The 23,786-nt window shown below is 41.3% G+C and overlaps 1 protein-coding gene and 1 long non-coding RNA gene across 2 annotated transcripts in view; both read left to right on the top strand.

Annotated features, from left to right (window-relative positions):
* LOC124720266 overlaps nt 1-16,025 on the top strand; it is a 39,743-nt gene extending 23,718 nt beyond the window's left edge. Inside the window, exons 2-3 of the long non-coding RNA XR_007006105.1 lie at nt 661-865; nt 15,873-16,025. This is a non-coding gene — a long non-coding RNA (uncharacterized LOC124720266). The remainder of the gene's footprint in view (nt 1-660; nt 866-15,872) is intronic.
* A 16-nt stretch (nt 16,026-16,041) lies between these two features.
* Nucleotides 16,042-23,786, top strand: part of LOC124720265 — a 29,727-nt gene continuing 21,982 nt past the window's right edge. Inside the window, exon 1 of the transcript XR_007006104.1 lies at nt 16,042-16,195. The gene's annotated coding sequence lies outside the window, so the exon portion shown is untranslated. The remainder of the gene's footprint in view (nt 16,196-23,786) is intronic.

Raw genomic sequence — 23,786 nt, 5'->3', positions numbered from 1 at the left:
ATCTATTGGTCAAAAAGGGGTGGTAGAAGTGATAGATAAAATTACTGTCCAATACCCTTGACATAGATTTGTTGTGTAATCTTAGAACATATTCTGAGCTCAAACATAATGAGGTATCTCAAACAGAAGACCACCTAGGTGCCAACCAGCATCGATTCCAAAAACATTGATCAGGTGAAGCCCAACTCGCACTTTTCTCACATGACATACTGAAAGCTTTGATCGAGGCAGCGATTTAGAGGCAGCATTTCTTGGTTTTTGAAAAGCATTTGGCTCACAGTCAGTACCAAACCTATGCTTATTGTTAAAAGTATGGTCATATGGGGCATCAAGTGAAGCTTGATTGGATTGAGGACTTTCTGGTAGGGAGAACACATGTTGTCGTGGATGGAGAGTCATCTTCAGATAAAGAAGTGACTTTGGGTATGCCCAAGGATAGTGTCGGGACCCTTGCTGTTCATGTTGTTTTTGACCTTGTGCACAATATTAATAGTAACCTGAGACATTTTGCAGATAATGCAGTTATCTATAGTAAAGTACCATCTGAAAGAAGCTGCATAAATATTGTCATATCTTGATAAGATTTCATAGTAGTGTAAAGCTCTTGTTCCCAAAAATCTTATATATACAGGATTCATTTTTTTTTTTTTTTCCTTGCAGAAAATTTGAGGGAGCCATCTGGAGGTGGCATTGAGGCAGCAACAACATACATCACAACCTGTCCGTGATGCGTCTGGCACCATCATCACATACAGTTAAATTGTTGGCTACCCTCACCACATGTGGGGGTATCAGCGACTCCGTAGCAGCATCCAGGCCCATCGTGGACGCCGTCCATGTGTGCTGGACCATCACCGGTGCATTGGTAGGTAGTGCTTGGCTGAGTGGAGAACAATAGAGAAGAGGAAAGGGCCGTTTGGTGCATTGGCAGGATAGAAGGTGTTTGTGTGCTGGACTGGGGTCAGGGGAAGGGATGAACATGCGGAGGACACGGACTAGCAAAGGTTGAGGACTGGGGGATCGCGGGAATGAAGAGTGTGTCATACGAAGAGCTCCCACCCGTCCAGTTCAGAAAAGTTTATCTCGGTAGGAAGGATCTACATGATGCATTCCTTAGAGTGAAACACATTTTGTCGGATAGCATGATCAACAAATGTGTAGTCCAGCTGTCTCCTGACAACAGTATGGTGGTGGCCATTCGTCCAGACAGACAGCTTGTCATGCGTTTTTAGAATGTAGCACAGTGGTTGTAGCTTAGTTTGTAGATCACACGGCTGCTGTGACAGGTGGCTCTGCCTTTTATGGGGAAGGAGATCCCAGTGACGAGACTGGAGCAGGTGGTAGTGGAAGAATGTATGGGACAGGACTTGCATCTGGGTCTATTACAGGGGCACTACAGGAAGATTCAGTGGTTGGCAGAATACCACTGTGAGGATAGTGGATAGGACATTCCTCATTCCACGACACAACGAGGGGAAATCGAAACCCTGGTGGAGAATGTGATTCAGTTTCTCCAGTCGTGAGGGGAGAGCCCCTTTGTGACCAGACTGTGGATTTGTGAGCTGTGGGAGATGACTGGCGGGATCAGGCCTGGGAGATCTGTTTCTGGAAAAGGTGCGGAATGTAATTTAGAATGGTGTGGAATGGGTGGCAGCTGCTGAAGCGGATGTATTCTTGGTACTTCAGATGTTGATGGAGGTACCAATGTGGCCATCCTTGAGGTGGTGGTAAAGGTCAAGAATGGTGGCTTGTTGGATGGAGAAGGAACAGTGAAGTAAATGGGGAGAAGGTGTTGAGGTTCTGGATGAATGTCTGTAGGTGATTCTGTGGACAACATTATTTCTTATCAGTCCTTTGCTCATTAGGTTAATCATTCCACTCAACAGATCGTGCACTACTTCACTTCACTTCACTTTCTGTGAGGATAACAATGTCATCAACTAATCTTATCGTTGATATTCTTGACCCTGGATTTCAACCCATCTTGGAACCTTTCTTTCTTTACCATCCCTGTTTGTTCTGTATATAGATCGAACAATAGGGACAAAAGACTACATTCCTTCTCTAAGAGGAGTGCTTCATTCTTGGTATTCCATTCTTACTGACATTTCCTGGTTATTATTGTTGCACACGTCAGCAACTGAGGGCGGGTGGGGGGGGGGGGGGGGGGGGAGGATAGCAGGAAGAGATGAGGAAACAGGAGCTGAAGCTGTGGCTGGTGCCAGAGCTCATGTCTGCTTCCCGGTGTTTGTTTTATGACTATCCCAGAATGTCAGCTAAGAAATAAGGCAGAGGGCACTGCTCTGCACTTAGCGACAGTGCGAGGTCTTCTGTTGATGACTACAGCGACATCTTGAAGTGGTGCGAGAGCCCCGTGGATAGCTGCATAATGAAGGGAAATGGACACCTGTGGACATCTGCTGTCCCTGCTAGCCACCAAGCGGTGTGTGGCGGAGGGCACTATTCGCGCCGAAATCATATCGCCCCCTCCGTTCAACTCGCGGATCTCGCGAGGGGATAAAAGACTGTCTGAATGCCTCAGTACGAGCTCTGATTTCCCTTATCTTTGAATGGTGATCATTGTGTGATATGAAAGTAGTTGGTAATAATATATGCTCTACATCCTTGGCGAAAACCGGATTTTGGAATTTAGTGGGCAGCCCCTTCTGTTTAGCGCATCGTCTATCTGCAAGTGTGTCCCACTTCAAACTTTCTATGAGATTTGAAACGCTCTTGCGATGGCTAAATGCACCAGTCACAAACCTTGGTGTTTTTCTTTGGACTTTCTCAATCTCTTGAATCAGACACAACTGGTAAGGGGCCCACACAGATGGACAATAGTCTATGACTGGATGAACAAAAGTATTGTAAGCAATTTCCTTTGTTGAAGGACTGTATCACTTCAGGATTCTACCAATAAACCCCAATCTAGAGTTCGCCTTACCTGTTACTTGTGTAATCTAATCGTTCCGTTTGAGATCATTTCGTATAGTCACAGCCAGATACTTGACGTATGTTACCACTTCCAAAGACTGGATATTTATTTTGTACTCGTACATTAATGTGAATTTTTGCTTTGTTATGCGCAGTAGGTAACACATACTAATATTGAGAGATAAGTGCCATTCATTACGCCACATGTTTATTTTCTGCAAATCCTCATTGATTTGTTCACAATTTTTGTGTGATATTACTTTTCTGTAGACTACAGAATCATCGGCAAAGTCAAATGGCGCTGTCAGTACGCTCAACCAGATCGTTTATGTAAATCGTAAAAAGCAGCGGAACTATTACACTGCCCTGGGCCACACCTGATGTTAGCCTTGTTTCTGTTGAAGTCTCCACATTCAGGACGACATACTGCTTTCTGTCTATTAGAAAACTTTCTATACAACCGCACATGTTGTCAGAGAGACTGTAAGCGTGCACTTCTAGGAGCAAGCGACAGTGGGGAACTGAGTTGAACGCCTTTCGAAAGTTGGGGTATATAATGCACAGAGGGGGCCAGCTGTGTCTCGCATAACCACTGTTCCCTAAAACAGTGCTGGTTTCTGCAGATGAGCTTCTCAGTCTAGAAAGGTCTTTATATCTGAACACAAAATATGTTCCACGATGGTACAACAAATTGATGTCCGTGAAATTGGCTGGTAATTATGTGCATACGATTTTCTACCCTTTTTGTAAATTGCTGTGAGCTGGGCCTTCTTCCAGCCGTGGAACTTTCCACTGTTCCATTGATTTCTGGTAGATGACGGATAAGAATGGTGCTATATTTGTAGCGTAGTCAACATAAAATATTACAGGGATACTGTCTGGACCAGATGCGTTCCTGGTATCTAAGGATCTTAACTGTTTCACAATCCCAGATACACTAAACACTGTCAGCCATCCTTGCATTTGTTCGATAAATGAAAGGGGAATGGTACTGCAGTCCTGTACCATAAGTGAGTTTTTAAAAGCTAGGTTTAGAATTTCAACCTGCAGTTTATCATCATCTATTACATTACCCGTACTGTCAGCCAGAGAAGGTATTGAATTATTTATAGCGTTCATAGATTTTATGTGCGGCCAAAATTTTTGGGGGTTATTTTTAGAACCTGCAGGTATAATATTGCTTTCAAATTCGTTAAAAGAATCTCTCCTTGACCTTTTGACAGCTGCTTTCATTTCGCATAATTTCTGTTTTTCAGCAGGGCAGTGACTATGTTTGAAACAACTGTGCAAAATTCTGTGCTTTCCCAGCAACTTCCTAATATGTTTGTTGAACCCCAAGATGGATCCTTTCCCTGCCCTATATTTTTGCTAGGCACATATTTCCTAGCACGTGGTGGACAATACCTTTAAATTCCAACCAGAGATGCTCAATATCTTTTTGTCCCATGGTGAATGCTTGGAGCTGACTACGAATATCTTCATTAATGACACTCTTATTTGCTTTTCCAAACAAGAAAACTCTAAACTATTTCTTTGGTTTTCTTGCAACTTCCACTGACATAGAAGCCACAGCCACATTATGGTCACTAATACCTTCTTGTAGATGAACTTCTTCAAAAAGTTCAGGTCTGTTCATCGCCAAGATACCTAATAAGTTCTCGTCTCATTTCATCCCAGAGCCCCAAGAAGCTGAAGGGTATGCAAACTGCATTACCTGGGCAGACCACAAACCTGAGAACAGAGTATCAGTTACAGAATAACCCAATTTACCGGTGTGAAGTTGATTCACATGCTCCCACCGCAATTTGCATGGACCTTCTGTCAAAATATGCAATTTGCCAAGCAACATTATGACAATATCTTGTACCCAGCACTTCTGACCACTGTGTGATCTGAAAAAAAATTAGAAAAAAAAAGTTCATTGCGTTTATACATTGCCTTAGTGAGTGGAGCAGGTGCAGGCCGCTTACTAGAGCGAGGAGTGGTGTCACCGTCTGTGAAGCAACTCTGCTGGTGATGTGCTGTTGCGAGGCTAGAAGTGGTAGAACGAGAAGAACAGAAGCAAAGGTAGGTGCCGCATGTGGCAGGTGCATAGTTTATCCATCTTCTGCTTAAAAGTTCAAACAAAGCATTCTGCTTCTCCATTGGACTGCTGCACTTGGGATGCGATAAATCCCATTGGCTGTACAGAAGTCATCGAATTCTGTGGACACAAATGGTGGTCTGTTGTCAGTCACAAGCAATGCTGGTAGACCTTCAAGGCAAAATATGGAATGCAAGGCTTGAAGATTGTAAAGCATCGTCGTAGAGTGTGTGGGAACCATAAAAGGGAAGAAACTTGCTGTACATTTCAGAGACAGTCGGCCAATGAGTGTTCTGGTAGTGTCCGGCAAAATCCAAATGCAAGTGCTGGCGAGGTACTTCAGGCTTCGGTCAATCGAAGAGCCATTGTGAATGGCCCGCCTTGTGTTCGGCACAAGTAAGGCACTGAATCATTATCTGCTCTATTTGGGAGTCTGTGCCAAACTGTGTACCTTATTGGTGAACTAATTGCTTGGTGAGGACCATGTCTGAGTGACCTTGATGAAGCAGACTAAGAACATGTTTCTGGAGATCCTGTGGAATTGCCACACAAAACTTCAGATTCAGTAACAGCAGTATGACACTTTGTAGCACAGGCAAGTCGTGCCTATATGCAAAGTCTTGACAAACCTCAAGCTAACAATTTGTTTCACAGTGAGTGACCAACCATCGTGGATGTAGTGCAACAGAATCTACATGTCAGGATCCGCTGTCATTGCCTGGGCGACCTTCTGGTCGTCTAATGGAAACTGACAGACAGTCATGTGACTCAGTATAGCTCGTGTTATCCTTCTTGATCGTATGATTTTTGTTACATGAGTATCAGCATATATAGTGTACAATTCTGTACTGTACCTTTTTGTCCATTGTTCTACATCACACACAGGGCCAATTATTCTCCTCAAAACTTTCCTCTAAAATTCGTCGAGAAGCCTTGCCTTGGTTTCTGTCGAGGCCCATGTTTCCGAAGTGTAAGTGGGAACGGTTTTATAAATAGTGAATTTTGTTGGGCAGCTGAGGAGTCTTGACTCGAATAAATTACTCGAGGCAAAATGTGACTTATTTGGTGATATGAGCCTAATATTAATTTCAGCAGAGGTTCATTAAAACAGGTGACTGTGGAACCAAGATAATTGAAGCTATCAACTCTTTCAAATGTGTATCCATTCACACTGAAAGTTGACTGCATATTGGGTTGATACGCTTTTCCAGGGGCCATGTATTTAGTTTTATCTTCATTTATCGCAAGACCCATATTCTTATTTGTTTGACTAGGGCTGTAAAAACTTCTTTCAGTGCTGGCTGGATCTGTCAGTGCTATGAAGTCTGTCATCTGCATGTGCTAAAATGTGTGCTGTAGAAGATGGTGCCTCTGGTCTGTAGGCCTGCTTCCCTAACCACCTTCTTGAGTGCTACATTAAATAATAAGCATGCTAAGACGTCTTCTTGCTGTAGCCCACTTTTTTTTTTTAATTTCCAGGGGGTCTGGGTAATTTCCTCAAACTCAAATGCAGATTCTTGCATCAGACATAATTATTTTAACCATTCTCAGGAGGTTTCCATGTTTCCCCATCTCCTGTAATGCATGAAACAACTGGTTTCTATTGATGCTGTCATATGCAGCCTTAGTCAATAAAGAGGTGATATTTGAGAGTTTCCTCCAAAATTTACGGCAGGTTGAAAATCTGGCCTATTGTTGACCTTCCTCGTTAAACTCTGCTAATACCTTGTAACCCAGGTTCAGGAGGGTGATCCCACGGTGGTTACTACACTCCATTCTGTTGCCCTTTTTATGTATGGGACATAACATTCCTTCATTCCATTCATCTGGTACCCTTTCCTGTTCCCGTACAAAAGTGATAAGTTCAAACAGAGACTGCTCTAACGTCGCTCTTCCACATTTTAACAATACTGCTGGAATGCTATCAGTGCCGGGAGCCTTGTTATTCTTCAGTTTCCGTAAAGGTTTTTAGAACTATTCAGGGGTTCAATGTTGCCTTAGTCTGCACAAATACACAATTTGCCTGAAGGCTTCTGGACCAAGTACTAATGGAGATGCCCACTGACTGGCCGTGATGGATGCCACAGTGAAAGTTCCAAGCAGCCTGTTCCCAGAGCACGTGTAGTATAGCGTGAGACCTGAAGAAGTGAGGCTGTGCATTGTCTATAGTGGTAACATGCACAGCAGAATTAGAAGCTTTGCCTAAGCCACCAGGGGACAAATCTTTGAATTCAGCACACAACTGACCAACACTGTCCTTCAAATCAAAATTAGCAACAGACAACACATTTGTAACACACACACACAATCCAAACAAATCATGGTCAGACATATTTGCCTGAAATTTCAGGCTTTTGCAAATTCTTGTATGTGGAAGGAAGGCTGCAAGTACCTAGCACTGGAATATCATGTCCGTTATATGGTGTAAGTGCAATGTATGATTTGTGCAGCTTGGACTTGGCAAGATAATCATAAGTATTGCGACTGAGGAAAGAAACTGAGACACTCGTAGCTAATTGCAACTGAATAGTGCAGCCACCTATTACAGGGTCCACAAAGAGCTGCATTGTGCTAAAGAAAATGCCACTGATTTCATGATTTGTAAACTACCACTCTTCTCTTCTACACTAGAAGTTCTGTTTGGTTCAGAGTGCACAACATGTACAACAAAATTTGATTTCTGTGGGTGTATATCAGAAGAGGGAGGTTTCTCTTTCTGTGAGCACACCGCTTGAACATGTCCGTTCTTGCCACCTGAAAAACAAGGTGCATTTCGTGGCAGGTAGAAGCAATGCTTATGAGCTGAGAAGCAGTGCAGGCAAGACTTCATACCAGTACTTTGCTGGCCTGGCTGTTTATGTGACTGTCTGAGTCCTTGGAAGTCTGTCGCCCGCTGTCTGTCTGTCCTGACTGCTTGCTTAGTCTGAAAACTTGGACCTTGCAGCAACCTCCTGAACTTTCTCAGCACAATAGTCAATCAGAACCTGTATTAAACCTTCATAGTTCACAAGTTCTCGCTGTGAAGTGGGTATTGCCTCGGAGCATACTCGATAGACTGACACACTGGCTGTTGGTAAGAAAAAGGATCATTTAACAATAATTGGTATTTGCTGTGCAGGTAGGTGAGCTTCAGACTGAGCCAAGTACTCAGCCCAGTCCTCTTTTTTTTTCCCTTCAAATGGGTGAAACAGAGGCACTAATGATGGCTGCATAAATTGTGGTGCTACCATAGTTGTGGTGTCTTAATGCTAGTCTCATTGGCTGCCATCTGCATTTGAATGAAGCCCTCAGCATCTCAATACTCTGTGTCATTTGTTGTGACTGTAACTGAAGAAGCCACATTAGATCGAGCGTCGGAGCCAAAGACACTCGAAATTGTGGTGCCGCTAATTGCGAGGCGGCTGTGCGTGGGGCTTGGGGTGGTGGTTTAGCCTTAGCAAAGCAAAAATACTAAAGCTGAATTAATATGTGGCAGCACAAATAAGCAAACTCAAAAAAGTGGCAAGTGTGAATCTGAGTCAGAAGTGTCCACAAGCACAAGTGGTAGAAACACAAACAAAAATGTCCAGAAACTGGTAAAAATTAGGCGACAAAGGGAGGAAAATGACAGGGTGTCGTAGGTTTGACAGAGTTTGTCGCCAATATTGCGCTTCGGCAACTGTTACGCCTGTGACAAATATGGGGAAGGTGGGCCGAAGATATGTCGCCGTAGGAATCTGGATGGATGAGCAAAAGATTAGTAGACATAAATAAATATGTTGTAGCCAACTTACTGCAGAACAAGTGCTGCATTGTTGGCAACTTGTGAGTGATCGTGGCTAGCTATAAGCAAAGGTATGACATGAGCGGCACCCAAGTGCACTGAATGTTTGCCAGTGAAGTTAACTATCAACAACATTGAAGTAATGTTTGTCACCAACTACCAACACGGAACTTTCATTAGAAGCACGGAACAAAAGGTAGAAGTAGTCTGGTGCTCAGATGGCACCATCTGGGTGGTCTCCGTTGGTTGGCGACGTGAAGGTTCTTCATTGGCATGGTGATGAAAAGCACTGCTTGTGGTGCCCACAGGAATCTTACAGCCGCCAGCTCTGGCCGTATTGATAACCTACGGTACTGCAGTTAGTATACATACTGTGTAAGAGGGAGGATCGCAAAGTTTCCATTTGAAGGCTGTACAATCCAGAATCACGTGCCAGTTGGATGAAATTGCCACGAGCACTGAGGCAGTCATCCCACCGACATACCGGGCTGGAGAAACCTATTCAGTAAAACACCATTTCCGGGTGCATGAAGAAGTGTGTAACTGCTTGCTGCACATCTTCACCTGACAGGGGTTGTCGATGCTTCACAGTTTTTTTAAGGGCTGAAGGTGTGATGATTGCATGGGGAGAGGTCAGGACTATTGGACGGGTGCTCAATTGTGTTCCACTCGAGTTGGTGTAACTTCTGCTTTACGACATTTGCGACGTGGGGATATGGGTTAAGAGGCAACAGTGCCTCGTGTTGCAATTTTCGCCTTAATTGTATTTAGTAATTTCTCTACTGTAGTACAGAACCGCTCTCCAGTGATGGAGGCACCAGGTTCCTTGAAATCAATAAGCAGTGGGCTCTGGTAATCAAAGAACAGGATGAGCATCACTTCTTCAGCAGATGGCTTTCTCTTGAACTTGTTGGGGTGAGGGGACAGTGGACGACACCATTCCATAGTCAACATTTTAGACTCCAGTTCCCTGTGGCAGCACCAGCTTTTGTTGCCTGCGACAGTGCACTCAAGGAATGTGTTACTTTCAACATTGTCCCAGAGCAACAGAGGGGGACAGTTGCGACTTCTGACATGCAAAAATACAGAAATTATATGTGATGTGATAAAACAGCAGGGCCCACAAAATATTCTGGAAAGAATTCCATGCATATATTCAAGTGGCTAAAGCGTTAAGATCCATGTCCAGGTGACTGTTGTAAATTGTTGTGGCTTGAGTGTAATTTTTGCCTTTGAATAAAAGTGTCATTTCTGTTCATCTCGTAGCATGTTGCTTTCAGTTACCTTTTGTACTATCACGGAGCAGTTCTTTCGATGTATATTCAAAGTTTCATCTTGCTATATTACTTGCCAGTGACACATCACTTGAAAATTACATTTGTTCTTAACGTTGGCATACCACTGTGTGTGTGTGTGTGTGTGTGTGTGTGTGTGTGTGTGTGTGTGTGTGTGTTTGTGTGTTTGTGTTTCTCTCTCCAATAATTTGGATAGGTTCACAATATTGTTATGTCCTTGGATGAGGTTGACATCCAGTTTTGGTAAGTTAAGTTCACTTAATATTTCTCTTTCAATTGGAATGAAAACATCATTATTTTGGGCCATATTAATCAGATGATCTGCCACCCTAACTTTCTCATACTACTTGGGAGAGGTGTTACTAAAGTACACTTTTAGGTTAGAGCTTGGACAGACCCTTGTGGAGTTTCACAATATCCTTGCAGTTTTTAAACTCCCAGGAAAAACTGCCTGCTATGGATGTGTTAATCACATTCATCAGTGGCTTCGCAGTAAAGGCAGATGACAGTTTCATTGAGTATTTGAAATGCCTTACATTTATGGAGGCTTTATTTAGTGTTTTTCAACCTGTTTGACTCTCGTTACTCGATACTTCTAAACAGGTGGATGGAAACAATGTATGACATTATTTCGTGAAGTTGAAATGATACTTGTTAGATTTTTACAAACAATTACTGAAATAGTTTCTAGATGCATTTCCTACTGATTGTAGGTTGCTTTCTAGAAAACTGTTCCATCTGATTTATTTGTCGTTCTTGTTTATATATTTTGACTGCCCAGTTTTCTCTGTTTATGATCAGCTGCCCTGTTTTCACTTCGTTTCACGGTTCAGTAATGGGCTCCTCAATGGTCACTTTGTCAGTTGCCCACCAATTCTGTGACGTGAAGGGAATGAAAGATAGTTACGTAATTTTTTTAGTTTTGGTTGTTAATCCACTACTCTTTTGCAGTGCTTGATGTACTGTGTGTTCAACATTGTCGGTTGTTCTAATTGTTTAACAATAATAAAACAATGGCAAATCCAGAGTGGAATGATCATAATATTACGGAAAGGATAGATTGCTACTGATCATACAGCGTAGATGCAGAGTTGCAGATAGGCATAACATACAGATTATCAAATAAGTTAGCTTCGCTTTTGGCCGGAAAGGCTCTCATCGGAATTATATACACACACACACACACACACACACACACACACACACACACACACACACACAGAGTCAGATGTCAGTTTGTGGGATGATGGAGTTACGTGCCAGTTGCACTTGTTGGTCAATACAGGGACGGTTGATGCTGTTTGTGGCTGATGCTGGAGTTGTCGACCGATGATATCCTGTATGTGCTCCATTGGAGACAGATGTGATTGAGCAGGCCGAGGCAATATGTCAACACACGGTGGAGCACGTCGGGTTACGACAGTGGTATGTGGGCGAACGTTATCCTGTTGGCAAATGCCCCCTGGAATGCTGCTTGTGAATGGCTGTACAACAGGTTGAATCACCAGGTTTTTGTACGAATTTGCAGTCACAGTGCGTGGAGTAAGCACGAGAGCGCTCGTGTTGTCATATGTAATCGCACCCTAGATCATAACTCCGGTTGTAGGTCCAGCATGCAGACAGGTTGGTTGTGGGCCCTCAATTGGCACTCTCCTAACAGAGACAAGGTCATCACTGGCACAGAGACAGGAGCAGCCTTCATCAGAAAACGCGACAGACCTCCACCCTGACCTCCAATGAGCTCTTGCTGGACATCACTGAAGTCACAAATGGCAGTGGTTTGGAGTCAGTGAAATGAATTTTACAGGGCACCTGTCTTGGAGCTGTCCTTGAAGTAACTGATTTGTAACAGTTCATTGTGTAACTGGGATGCCAACTGCTGCCCCTTGCTGCTGCAGATGTAATACGATGTGCCACAGCAGTACGCCAAACTCAGTTGTCTTCCCTCTCAGTAGTGGCAGGTGTCCGCCGAGACCCCAGTCTTCTTGTGAACGTACATTCTTGTGACCACCACTGCTAACAATTGTTTACAGTGGCTGCGTTACTGCCAAGTCTTTTCTGCAGTATTATAGAAGGAACATCCAGCTTCTAGTAGACATATAATTTGATCTCGTTCAAAATTGGTGAGGTGTCAATTATTGCGTCTTTGTCACCTTGTCACCTAAGGCGTTTCTGACTGACATCAACTCACCACGTCCAGTCTGACAGGTAACTAATGCTCATGGCTGTAACACTCTATATTTAAGAGAAATTTGCCACTGGATTGAGTACTTTTCGGCAGGGAGGACTGAGCATGTTATCTTTTATGGATAGTCATTGTTGGATGTAGAAGTAACTTCGTGGTTGTGCCAGGGAAGGGTGTCAAGTCCGTTACTGTTCGTATTGTATATTAATGAGCTTGCAGACAGTATTAATACTTACCTCAGACTTTCGCAGGTGATGTAGTTATCTATGATGCACTGCCTGCAAGAGGGTGTGTAAATATTCAGTCAGCTCTTGATAAGATTGTAAAGTGTTGCAGAGATTGGCAACTTGCTGTAAATGTTCAGAAACGTAAAATTGTGCACTTCACGAAAGGAAAAAAAAAATATTTATATCAGTGAATTACTGTCGTAATCGGGCAACGTGCAAATATGTGGATGTAACACTTTCTAGGGTTATGAAATGGAATGATCACATACACTCAGTTTCGGATAAAGCAGTTGGTAGACTTTTGTTTATTGATAGAATACTGGGAAAGTGCAGTCAGTCTACAAAAGAGATGGCTTAGAAACTACTCGTTCGACCGGTTCTAGAACATTGATACCAGTAACAGGGGATATTGAACATTACAGAGAAGGGGAGCACGAATGGTCACAGGTTTGTTTAATCCAGAGGATAGTGACGGAGAGATACTGAAGGAACTAAAATGGCAAGACTCTTGAAGACAGGTGTAAACTATCCGGAGAAAGTCTATTAACAAAGTTTCATGAACTGGCTTCAAGTGATTACTCTAGGCATATACTACGATCCCCTATGTATTGCTCGTGCAGGTATCACGAGTGCGAGAAAGAAGAATTATAGCACAAACAGCATCATTCAATCATTCTTCCTCCATTCCATACGTGTATGGAGTGGAAAGAAGCCCTAATAACTGGTACAATAGGATGTACCCTGCATCATGATCTCATGGTGATTTGCAGAGTATGGATGTAGACAGATGGTGAAGAGTTGTATAGCTGTACATTTCAATCCTTTCTGTGAGTCACTAGAGCAAGGGCAAACCATTTTCTCCTAGCATTGTATTGGCAAATATTTCTCTTCTACTGCAGTGAACAGCAGACAAAAACTAGAAAAAAATGTGTATCTTGCTAAGAGACCCATAACAACATTAATGTGGTGGAAATAAGTTTTGAGAAACAACCAGTGTATGAGATTACTGATAACATGATCACTTAAATGAAACAAAAACTGACAAACTAATGTGACCACCATGGGAAGAGAGGCTTGTGGATGTTATTATTAATGCCTTGGAACATATTAAAAACTTGTACTTCTCAGACCACAGTAAAAAAGCGTGTTTTTACCAGGGATGTAATAGTAACTGTGGAATGTTCAAAGTATAAAAAAAAAGTAATGACACATTTGTTGACCTCACCAACTCGGAATATAGTCCTTAAAGGATGTGCTGGAAGTCTCCGTCACAACAACTACCACTAAAATATAAGAGCAAAGCAGAACAGCAGCTACGTGATCTTCGGTACACTTGTTATCGCCCTTAGTCCTGTAGTGGTCTATTGTATGACATGGTATAAACTACAGCCCACAGTAAATAAATAAGATATTGTTGAAGAACATGAACCATTTGGAAACAACACAGATGACATCTACATAACATTTGATGTCGCACTTCAGAGAATACATTGATAGATGCCATTGTTCAGTAGCCCTCCAGATTTCATCAGCAAAAATGTAATATGAGGCAGTAGTGAACATGCCTAATTGCCTAGAGAGAGGCAGAGATGACGTTTCATCCACACAAAATTCTAATTACAGTGGAATATCATTAGCAGATTTTTAACTTGGTAAGTGGGAAAGTGTACTACCAAAAAATACCTAATCTGGTAACAATTTTTCGTGTGAAAAATATAGTCGATAGGTGAGTTCATCCCAAACCTCGATCATTGTGTCTGGAGTAATCATCGTAAGAGAAATAGTTGCAACAACTGCTTCAATCCTGTTTCTTAAGTTGGTAGATCAGCTGGTAGCAGAGACGTGATCCTCGATGAACACTAGGATGAAAAGATCGCGTGCCATCATATTGGGTAAATGTTGAGGCCGTGTGAAGGGAGCTCTGTCATCCAGCCCCTTGTGGCCAACCCAGTAGTAGGGTAGAACGTCATTCAACCAGTTGCATGCTGAGATGTGCCTGTGAGATGGTACACCCTCTTGCTGCTAAATAAACTTCTGAGGTTCAGATTCTTCAAACTGAAGGAGCCATAGTAGTAATACATAGAGATATGAAATGGTTACAGTTGCTTCAGCAAAAAAGTAAGGCCCATCAACTTTCTGCTGGGATATGTAGCAAAATAAAAAAAATGAACATTCAATTTAGGGAAGTCTCAAAGCAGCTGTTCCGTTTTGTGGGGATTTGTTGACCTCCAAATGTGTACATTCACATTAACGTTTAGATGAAATGTCAACTCATTGCTGAAGATGATGTGATCCAGAAAATCTTTGGCATGCTGCAACATTTTGTTTGCAAAGTTGCTATGTAAACCATAGCTGTATGCTTCAGAACTTGTAAACCACAAACAATGAGGACATAGTTGTCTCCTTACGTCTCCACATATATACATAGATGTCACTATAATTATTAATTTGAACTTGCCTTCCAGACTGATTTCTTCACGTTATGTGGGGGGCTGATGACATTTGCTGTTTAGTCCCCCTTAAACATCCCAACAACCACCACTTCACGTTATGCGTAAAAGGCTGTCTCACTCATTTAACACATTCTTCAGTTGCATACAGATGTGCACATGTATACAAACAAAATTGTTTGAATTGATCTTTCATAATTCTAAGTTAAATGTAATAAATACTGCAAAACCGAAAAAGCCCGATATTCATTTTGACACACCCGGGACAATAACATCCAGTGTGTTGTAATGTTTTCAAAGGTTTGAGAAACAGACCAGTAGTTAGTGCTTATTTTTTGCTAATTTTTATATTGTACTGTCCATTTAATTTAATACATTCATCATTACCTCAACATGTTCAAATCTCAACACTCAACACTTAATTTTGTCCAGTGTTGCTGTAGCTTTTGATATTGTACAAACTGGCAAAGCTTCAGATTCATCCTTGTCTTCACTTTCTTCACTTATCGATATCGTCAATTAAAGACCTCCTACGATTCCAATTTTTCTCGAAGTACGTGTGTGCTCTGTTTGCATTGTAAAAAATACTCAGCTGAATAACTTTTGATCTTAAACCTCCAGAATTTTGCTGATGGAACCAAGGGTAGATAGTGGCCTGTGAGCTGTTTCTTTACTTACTTCTGTACCTTAGTTGAATTATAGTATCATAATGAAAGTTGTAAAGTTTGATTATTACTTTCATCAAATAGTGTGTTATGTCCAAATGCCTAAAAGTAACAGCTTTGGATGAAAAGCAATTTTTAGTTTTTATTTTGCACTATACATGTATTGTCTTCACAACTTAAGACTTTAGTAACTTTGGACCTATACGAGATATTAACAAATGGTTTCGAGTGTATGATAAGATATCTCATAAAATTTCTTTTACCTTCCAGGTCATACAATTTTGATGCAAAAGTGAACCTGAAAACATGATAAAATGTGGACGCCTCTGGAGAAAGCTCAGTGTGTGGGGCCCATTAGATACAGACGATACCTGATACCCAAATGCAACGAACCTTTCAGACTTGGAATACATCATTTATGGAAACAGGTAGTGTTCTCCATAAAAAAAACAGGCCTGGTCACCATGAGTTTCAGATGCCATTGTGGACAGGGTACGGCAGGCGTTTGCAAGGAGTTCTATAAAATCTGTATATACGGCAGCCAGGGAGTTGGAAATGAGAAGATCAACATGGCACAATGTCTTGCATAAGAGGTAATGGCTCTATCCCTACATGCAGCTGCTTCAGGCATTTAACCCTATGACAAACCTAGGTGTGAACAATTTGCAGTGGATATTCTATGCGAGATTGATGCAAGCATTGACTTTTTGGAAAAGATTTGTTTCTCCGATATAGCAACATTTCATGTATCCAGCAAACTGAATTGTCATAATTTTTGTATGTAAGATTTGCAGTATCCTCACGTTACACATGAAATGGAAAGAGACAGTTGTAAGGTCAATGTTAGATGTAGACTGGTCCCCAGTTGCATCACTGATTCATTCTTTTGCATCACTGCCATCAATAGTGGTGTTCATGTGGACATGCTACAAGAGTTTACTGTGCCACAATTCGAACACCTGCAGCCTGGTGTCATATTCCAGTAAGACAGGGCACCACTCCACTGGCCCCTAAATGTACTTCAGTTTTAATATAGACAGTTTCCGAATAGGTGGATTGGACGAGATCGTCCAACTTGATGTCCACCACGATCCCCTGACCTTACACCACAAATTTTTTCCTGGGGTTTCATGAAGGATGCAGTATACCGAACCAGGGCTAGAGACCTACAGGAATTTAAGGCACACATTTGCAATCCATTTGAACATGTCACCATGGAGATCTTGAATCGTACGTGGAGAGAAATGGAATTCCGACTAGGCATTATCCATCATATTAACGGTGTACACGTTGATTTGTGTGAATGAGGAAACAAAATTTAGTTATCTGATCGCGTAAATTTTATTTGTATGAAAATAGATAACTTACTGAATTGTTGGATTTCATTATTCATCTCACTCTAGATCCTGCTATTCTCAAATAACTGTTGCTCAGTTCCATGGGTGAACTTCAGCTCTGCTTTCAGTTGTTGGTAAATCAACAGTGGGCTATCTTTCACAGTACCAATGTAAAAAGCATCAGTGTGTGCTATGTCCAAGAAGTTATTGTGAGGGAAAAGGAACTGTGTTTTCTTATGAACTTCTGCTGATCAAGCTTGTATTTGTAGTGGCCTCCATTGTTCATAGAAAGCTTGTAACTTTGATATATAATTTCTCGGTTCCTGTGCCAGAATTTGTGGTCTCTCCCGTAGTAAATAGTCACATCCCCCACATCTAGTGTGACACATTGTAGAATAGTTAATTTTCTCATCTGTAAGTTGTAAAAAAAGAAAACCATTAATTTTTGGTTGACTGACAGTAGTTTTTTCATTATTTCATGCAAGTAATATCAAAGATTTTAGATATTTCTGATGAAATACTCACTGCTGAGCCGTTTTCAGGCTACTTGTGGGCCAGCCTGTTTGGATAGTGCTGGTATCCTCAGCTGAAACTTGCAAAGTAACATCCATGCGCGTCACTTGTTTTGTGAAACTAATATGTTGACATCCTTTCTCTTTGTTGAGTTACAGGCAGCCATTGGGTGGACAGTAAATGGTAACAAATGAGCAGCTTTTAACTAGGTATGCCTTCATGCATGTTTTTTCTGCGTACAGGAGTTTCTGTTACATATACAGCACGTTACACTGCTTGTGAGAAAACATTATTAATCAGCATTGATGGTGACCTTGGTCCCTTTATGCTTTCACTTGATGCAACTCTGCTTTATAAATTTTATGACGTGGAGTTACTTCTCCACTTTATAAATCATCATTACTGTGGAACTGTGGATGGTCAGAAAATTTTAATACTAAAGCAACAGTTTCCTAGATGTGGAAAAACTTATCGCCTGTGGAATGCGCTTGTCTTTTGCTGTCCGAAGTGGGCTGCAGGACACTGTGTGAAATGAAATGTTTTTCTAGGGGTGGGGCAGTGCATGTACAAACATAAAAAATTGAAAGTTGTGTTTTTTATAATTCAACAGCTGTACACGATAGTGATATGAGAATTACCTTCTTACATCATTCATTAACCTAATGAAAATGTTGTGCTATTTTTCACACTAATCAATGTTTATCATGCCATACCTCCCAAATGTGGTGTTGTACAACACAATTTTATAATTGGCTTCAGTAGCACATGTTGATAACAGGTGGAAACTTTCTGGCCAATAGAATCAGTAACAGTAAGGTAATAAATTAAAATGTGTGACTTGGAATTTGTAGCAAACCAACATTTGAAATGTATTATTTGATAAACTTTTTCACTTTACATTTTTTTTTTTTTTTTTTTTTTTTTTTTTTGTGGTAGATCAGAGCAAGAAAAATTTTGTGGAAAGATTTGAAAACATTTTAACAGTTTGTTGTAAGTTTGTGGGTGCTACAGTTTCCCAAAGATGAGAGCAGTATTTTGTGGTTCATTGATGCCACGCACATTCCAGTGTGCTGCAATGAACATTTTGGTATTACATCACAGTAGACTGTAGCGCAACATTAGTAGTGGGGCAGCAAAGGCAAAACGTGCAGTGGAGTGTGCAGTCTAAAGGGAAGGAGGCGGTGTATTATTGTATTCAGAAAGTGCAAAGCAGTCGCAAATCTTCTTGTGTTGTGAAGGAACATACAACATTTTAGTAATGAAACAGTTGCTAGACAGTGCAGAGGAGTGCCATCTCCCAATGCCTCGTAATGTAAATGTAGCAGAAATTAATGCACTGCTCGTGGATGAAACGATACCCTGGATAGGTGTGGAGGGTTATGTCAAAGCTACGGGATTCACTGTGAGGAACAGAGATTTACTGATTACTTTGGTGGGCCGAATTTTAACCGTCATTCAGTCTTAATCGCAGTAACAACATCCACCTCATTATAAAAAGTGGTTAAAGCTCACTACACCAAATTCGTATCCTTGAGGAAAAAGATCTTGTTTCACAAAGTGCCTAGCATCGATACTAGGCTGGTCTATTGCTTATTCTTATGATATTGAAACCCATTTTTGAACATATTCTAAGTTGATTTCTAAATAAATTATAAGTTGATTTTTGAATGTGTGCATAATGTACGTGATATATCTGCCAGGGGAATCCAAGTCCCACCTAGAAATAAATTTCCCTGCAGACAAAAGGGTACGGGGCTATATCAGCTCTGCAGAATAAAGTCAAACAGGTGAATGACAATCGCTGTATATGTGGTTGACTGGGTTTGCAAATCATCAGCATTGTTATAATTACTAGCGAAATCCATAGATTCAGACTACCAGAGTGGAAATAAATGACTAACAGGAATAACAGGTAACAAAGATTATGTATTATCTTCTTGCCAGTTGTACAATCCCCAGCTAGGAGCCGCTAAAGTCCTATTCTGGGAGTAGTGCGGAAACCGTGTTGTAGGCACGCGTAATAACTCCTAACCGGAGAATAAATGCGGTGTAACTAAACCGGCCTCCCATGAACCATGGACCTTGCCGATGGTGGGGAGGCTTGCGTGCCTCAGCGATACACATGGCCATACCGTAGGTGCAACCACAACGGAGGGGTATCTGTTGAGAGGCCAGACAAACATGTGGTTCCTGAAGAGGGGCAGCAGCCTTTTCAGTAGTTGCAGGGGCAACAGTCTGGATGATTGACTGATCTGGCCTTGTAACATTAACCAAAACGGCCTTGCTGTGCTGGTACTGCGAACGGCTGAAAGCAAGGGGAAACTACAGCCGTAATTTTTCCCGAGGCCATGCAGCTTTACTGTATGATTAAATGATGATGGCGTCCTCTTGGGTAAAATATTCCGGAGGTAAAATAGTCCCCCATTCGGATCTCCGGGCGGGGACTACTCAAGAGGACGTCGTTATCAGGAGAAAGAAAACTGGCATTCTACGGATCGGAGCGTGGAATGTCAGATCCCTTAATCGGGCAGGTAGGTTAGAAAATTTAAAAAGGGAAATGGATAGGTTAAAGTTAGATATAGTGGGAATTAGTGAAGTTCGGTGGCAGGAGGAACAAGACTTTTGGTCAGGTGATTACAGGGTTATAAATACAAAATCAAATAAGGGTAATGCAGGAGTAGGTTTAATAATGAATAGGAAAATAGGAATGCGGGTAAGCTACTACAAAGAGCATAGTGAACGCATTATTGTGGCCAAGATAGATACGAAGCCCACACCTACTACAGTAGTGCAAGTTTATATGCCAACTAGCTCTGCAGATGACGAAGAAATTGAAGAAATGTATGATGAAATAAAAGCAATTATTCAGATTGTGAAGGGAGACGAAATTTAATAGTCATGGGTGACTGGAATTCGAGTGTAGGAAAAGGGAGAGAAGGAAACATAGTAGGTGAATATAGATTGGGGGGAAGAAATGAAAGAGGAAACCGCCTTGTAGAATTTTGCACAGAGCATAACTTAATCATAGCTAACACTTGCTTCAAGAATCATGAAAGAAGGTTGTATACCTGGAAGAATCCTGGAGATACTAAAAGGTATCAGATAGATTACATAATGGTAAAACAGAGATTTAGGAACCAGGTTTTAAATTGTAAGACATTTCCAGGGGCAGATGTGGATTCTGACCACAATCTATTGGTTATGAACTGCAGATTGAAACTGAAGAAACTGCAAAAAGACGGAAATTTAAGGAGATGGGACTTGGATAAACTGAAAGAACCAGAGGTTGTAGAGAGTTTCAGGGAGAGCATAAGGGAACAATTGACAGGAATGGGGGAAAGAAATACAGTAGAAGAAGAATGGGTAGGTCTGAGGGATGAAGTAGTGAAGGCAGCAGAGGATCAAGTAGGTAAAAAGACGAGGGCTAATAGAAATCCTTGGGTAACAGAAGAAATATTGAATTTAATTGATGAAAGGAGAAAATATAAAAATGCAGTAAATGAAGCAGGCAAAAATGAATACAAACGTCTCAAAAATGAGATTGACAGGAAGTGCAAAATGGCTAAGCAGGGATGGCTAGAGTACAAATGTAAGGATGTAGAGGATTGTCTCACTAGGGGTAAGATAGATACTGCCTACAGGAAAATTAGAGGCCTTTGGAGAGAAGAGAACCACTTGTATGAATATCAAGAACTCAGATGGCAACCCAGTTCTAAGCAAAGAAAGGAAGGCAGAAAGGTGGAAGGAGTATATAGAGGGTTTATACAAGGGCGATGTACTTGAGGACAATATTATGGAAATGGAAGAGGATGTAGATGAAGATGAAATGGGAGATAAGATACTGCGTGAAGAGTTTGATAGAGCACTGAAAGACCTGAGTCGAAACAAGGCCTCGGGAGTAGACAACATTCCATTAGAACTACTGATGGCCTTGGGAGAGCCAGTCATGACAAAACTCTACCATCTGGTGAGCAAGATGTATGACACAGGCGAAATACCCACAGACTTCAAGAAGAATATAATAATTCCAATCCCAAAGAAAGCAGGTGTTGACAGATGTGAAAATTACAGAACTATCAGTTTAATAAGTCACAGCTGCAAAATACTAATGCGAATTCTTTACAGACGAATGGAAAAACTGGTAGAAGCGGACCTCGGGGAGGATCAGTTTGGATTCCGTAGAAATGTTGGAACACGTGAGGCAATACTAACCTTACGACTTATCTTAGAAGAAAGATTAAGAAAAGGCAAACCTACATTTCTAGCATTTGTAGACTTAGAGAAAGCTTTTGACAACGTTAACTGGAATACTCTCTTTCAAATTCTGAAGGTGGCAGGGGTAAAATACAGGGAGCGAAAGGCTATTTACAATTTGTACAGAAACCAGATGGCAGTTATAAGAGTCGAGTGGCATGAAAGGGAAGCAGTGGTTGGGAAAGGAGTGAGACAGGGTTGTAGCCTCTCCCCGATGTTATTCAATCTGTGTATTGAGCAAGCAGTAAAGGAAACAAAAGAAAAATTCGGAGTAGGTATTAAAATTCATGGAGAAGAAGTAAAAACTTTGAGGTTTGCCGATGACATTGTAATTCTGTCAGAGACAGCAAAGGACTTGGAAGAGCAGCTGAACGAAATGAGTAGTGTCTTGAAAGGATATAAGATGAATATCAACAAAAGCAAGACGAGGATAATGGAATGTAGTCGAATTAAGTCGGGTGATGCTGAGGGGATTAGATTAGGAAATGAGACACTTAAAGTAGTAAAGGAGTTTTGCTATTTAGGGAGTAAAATAACTGATGATGGTCGAAGTAGAGAGGATATAAAATGTAGACTGGCAATGGCAAGGAAATCGTTTCTTAAGAAGAGAAATTTGTTAACATCGAGTATAGATTTAAGTGTCAGGAAGTCGTTTCTGAAAGTATTTGTATGGTGTGTAGCCATGTATGGAAGTGAAACATGGACGATAACCAGTTTGGACAAGAAGAGAATAGAAGCTTTTGAAATGTGGTGCTACAGAAGAATGCTGAAGATAAGGTGGTTAGATCACGTAACTAATGAGGAGGTATTGAATAGGATTGGGGAGAAGAGAAGTTTGTGGCACAACTTGACTAGAAGAAGGGATCGGTTGGTAGGACATGTTTTGAGGCATCAAGGGATCACAAATTTAGCATTGGAGGGCAGCGTGGAGGGTAAAAATCGTAGTGGGAGACCAAGAGATGAATACACTAAGCAGATTCAGATGGATGTAGGTTGCAGTAAGTACTGGGAGATGAAGAAGCTTGCACAGGATAGAGTAGCATGGAGAGCTGCATCAAACCAGTCTCAGGACTGAAGACCACAACAACAACTAAACCGGTGGTTGTGGCCGGGTTAATGAAGTTCAGCGGACAAGTAGTTTTGACTCTGGCAGGAATAGTTACAGAATTAGTGATGACAAGATTGTTAGTTAGAACGAGGGAGAAGAAGAAAACGGGGACATTACACAAATTGTGGAAGAATACGACGATCCCAAATTTATATAAAAATTTTGTACTACTACTTTTTGATCTCATACTTCAGAAGGTAGAGAGTATGAATGAAATGTGAAACTATTTCCTAACATACAACTTTTTGCTTGTCCTTTAATATTGGTACTTCATGAATTATATTCTGTCGAGTTATAAAAATGACCATTTGTACCATAACAGTCTTTTATTTGGTGTGTGTGTGTGTGTGTGTGTGTGTGTGTGTGTGTGTGTGTGTGTGTATTACAATTGCTGAAATATTAGGCAGGCCTATTTAGTTTTATCTAGCAGACAGTGACAAAATACTCGTAAACAGACTGAGAAACCACACCAGTCTTAGGTACTACTTGTATTAACAGCTTTTTCAGTATTAGAGGACAACACTGAGTTTTCCTGTACAAAATATTTGGCGGACTTTGATGAGGTAATAGATTCTTTTGCAGAAAGGAAAGCACACCATGTAAAGCTGTAGCAGGATTAGAGGAAAAAATGCTAGGACTTCAGGATTGAAGAAATGTGTACTGTCTTGCTTGTTTCTTGTCTTTACTGGTTTTGTGGATCATATATTTAATTTTATTAATAGGCAATAAAGAGTGCAAATTTTCTGAGGCGCTCAGTCTTGGCTTGGCAGCCGTTGAAAATGTAGCTCCTGTTGGATGTTACCGCCAAGTGCGAATTGCGTGCAGTTATTCGGTTTTTTGAATGCAAAAGGGATTGCGCCAATTGAAATCCATCGCGAATTGACGGAAGTGTATGGTGAGTCGTGCATGGATGTCAAAAACGTTCGTAGAATTTTAACAGAAACATTGAACTACCGGAAGGTATGTGCAAGA

Source organism: Schistocerca piceifrons, chromosome 11 (assembly GCF_021461385.2).
Source record: "Schistocerca piceifrons isolate TAMUIC-IGC-003096 chromosome 11, iqSchPice1.1, whole genome shotgun sequence".
In the NCBI taxonomy this organism is placed as follows: domain Eukaryota; kingdom Metazoa; phylum Arthropoda; class Insecta; order Orthoptera; family Acrididae; genus Schistocerca; species Schistocerca piceifrons.
The sequence above is the reverse complement of the archived record's forward strand: the minus strand, read 5'-3'. Positions and strand labels throughout refer to the sequence as shown.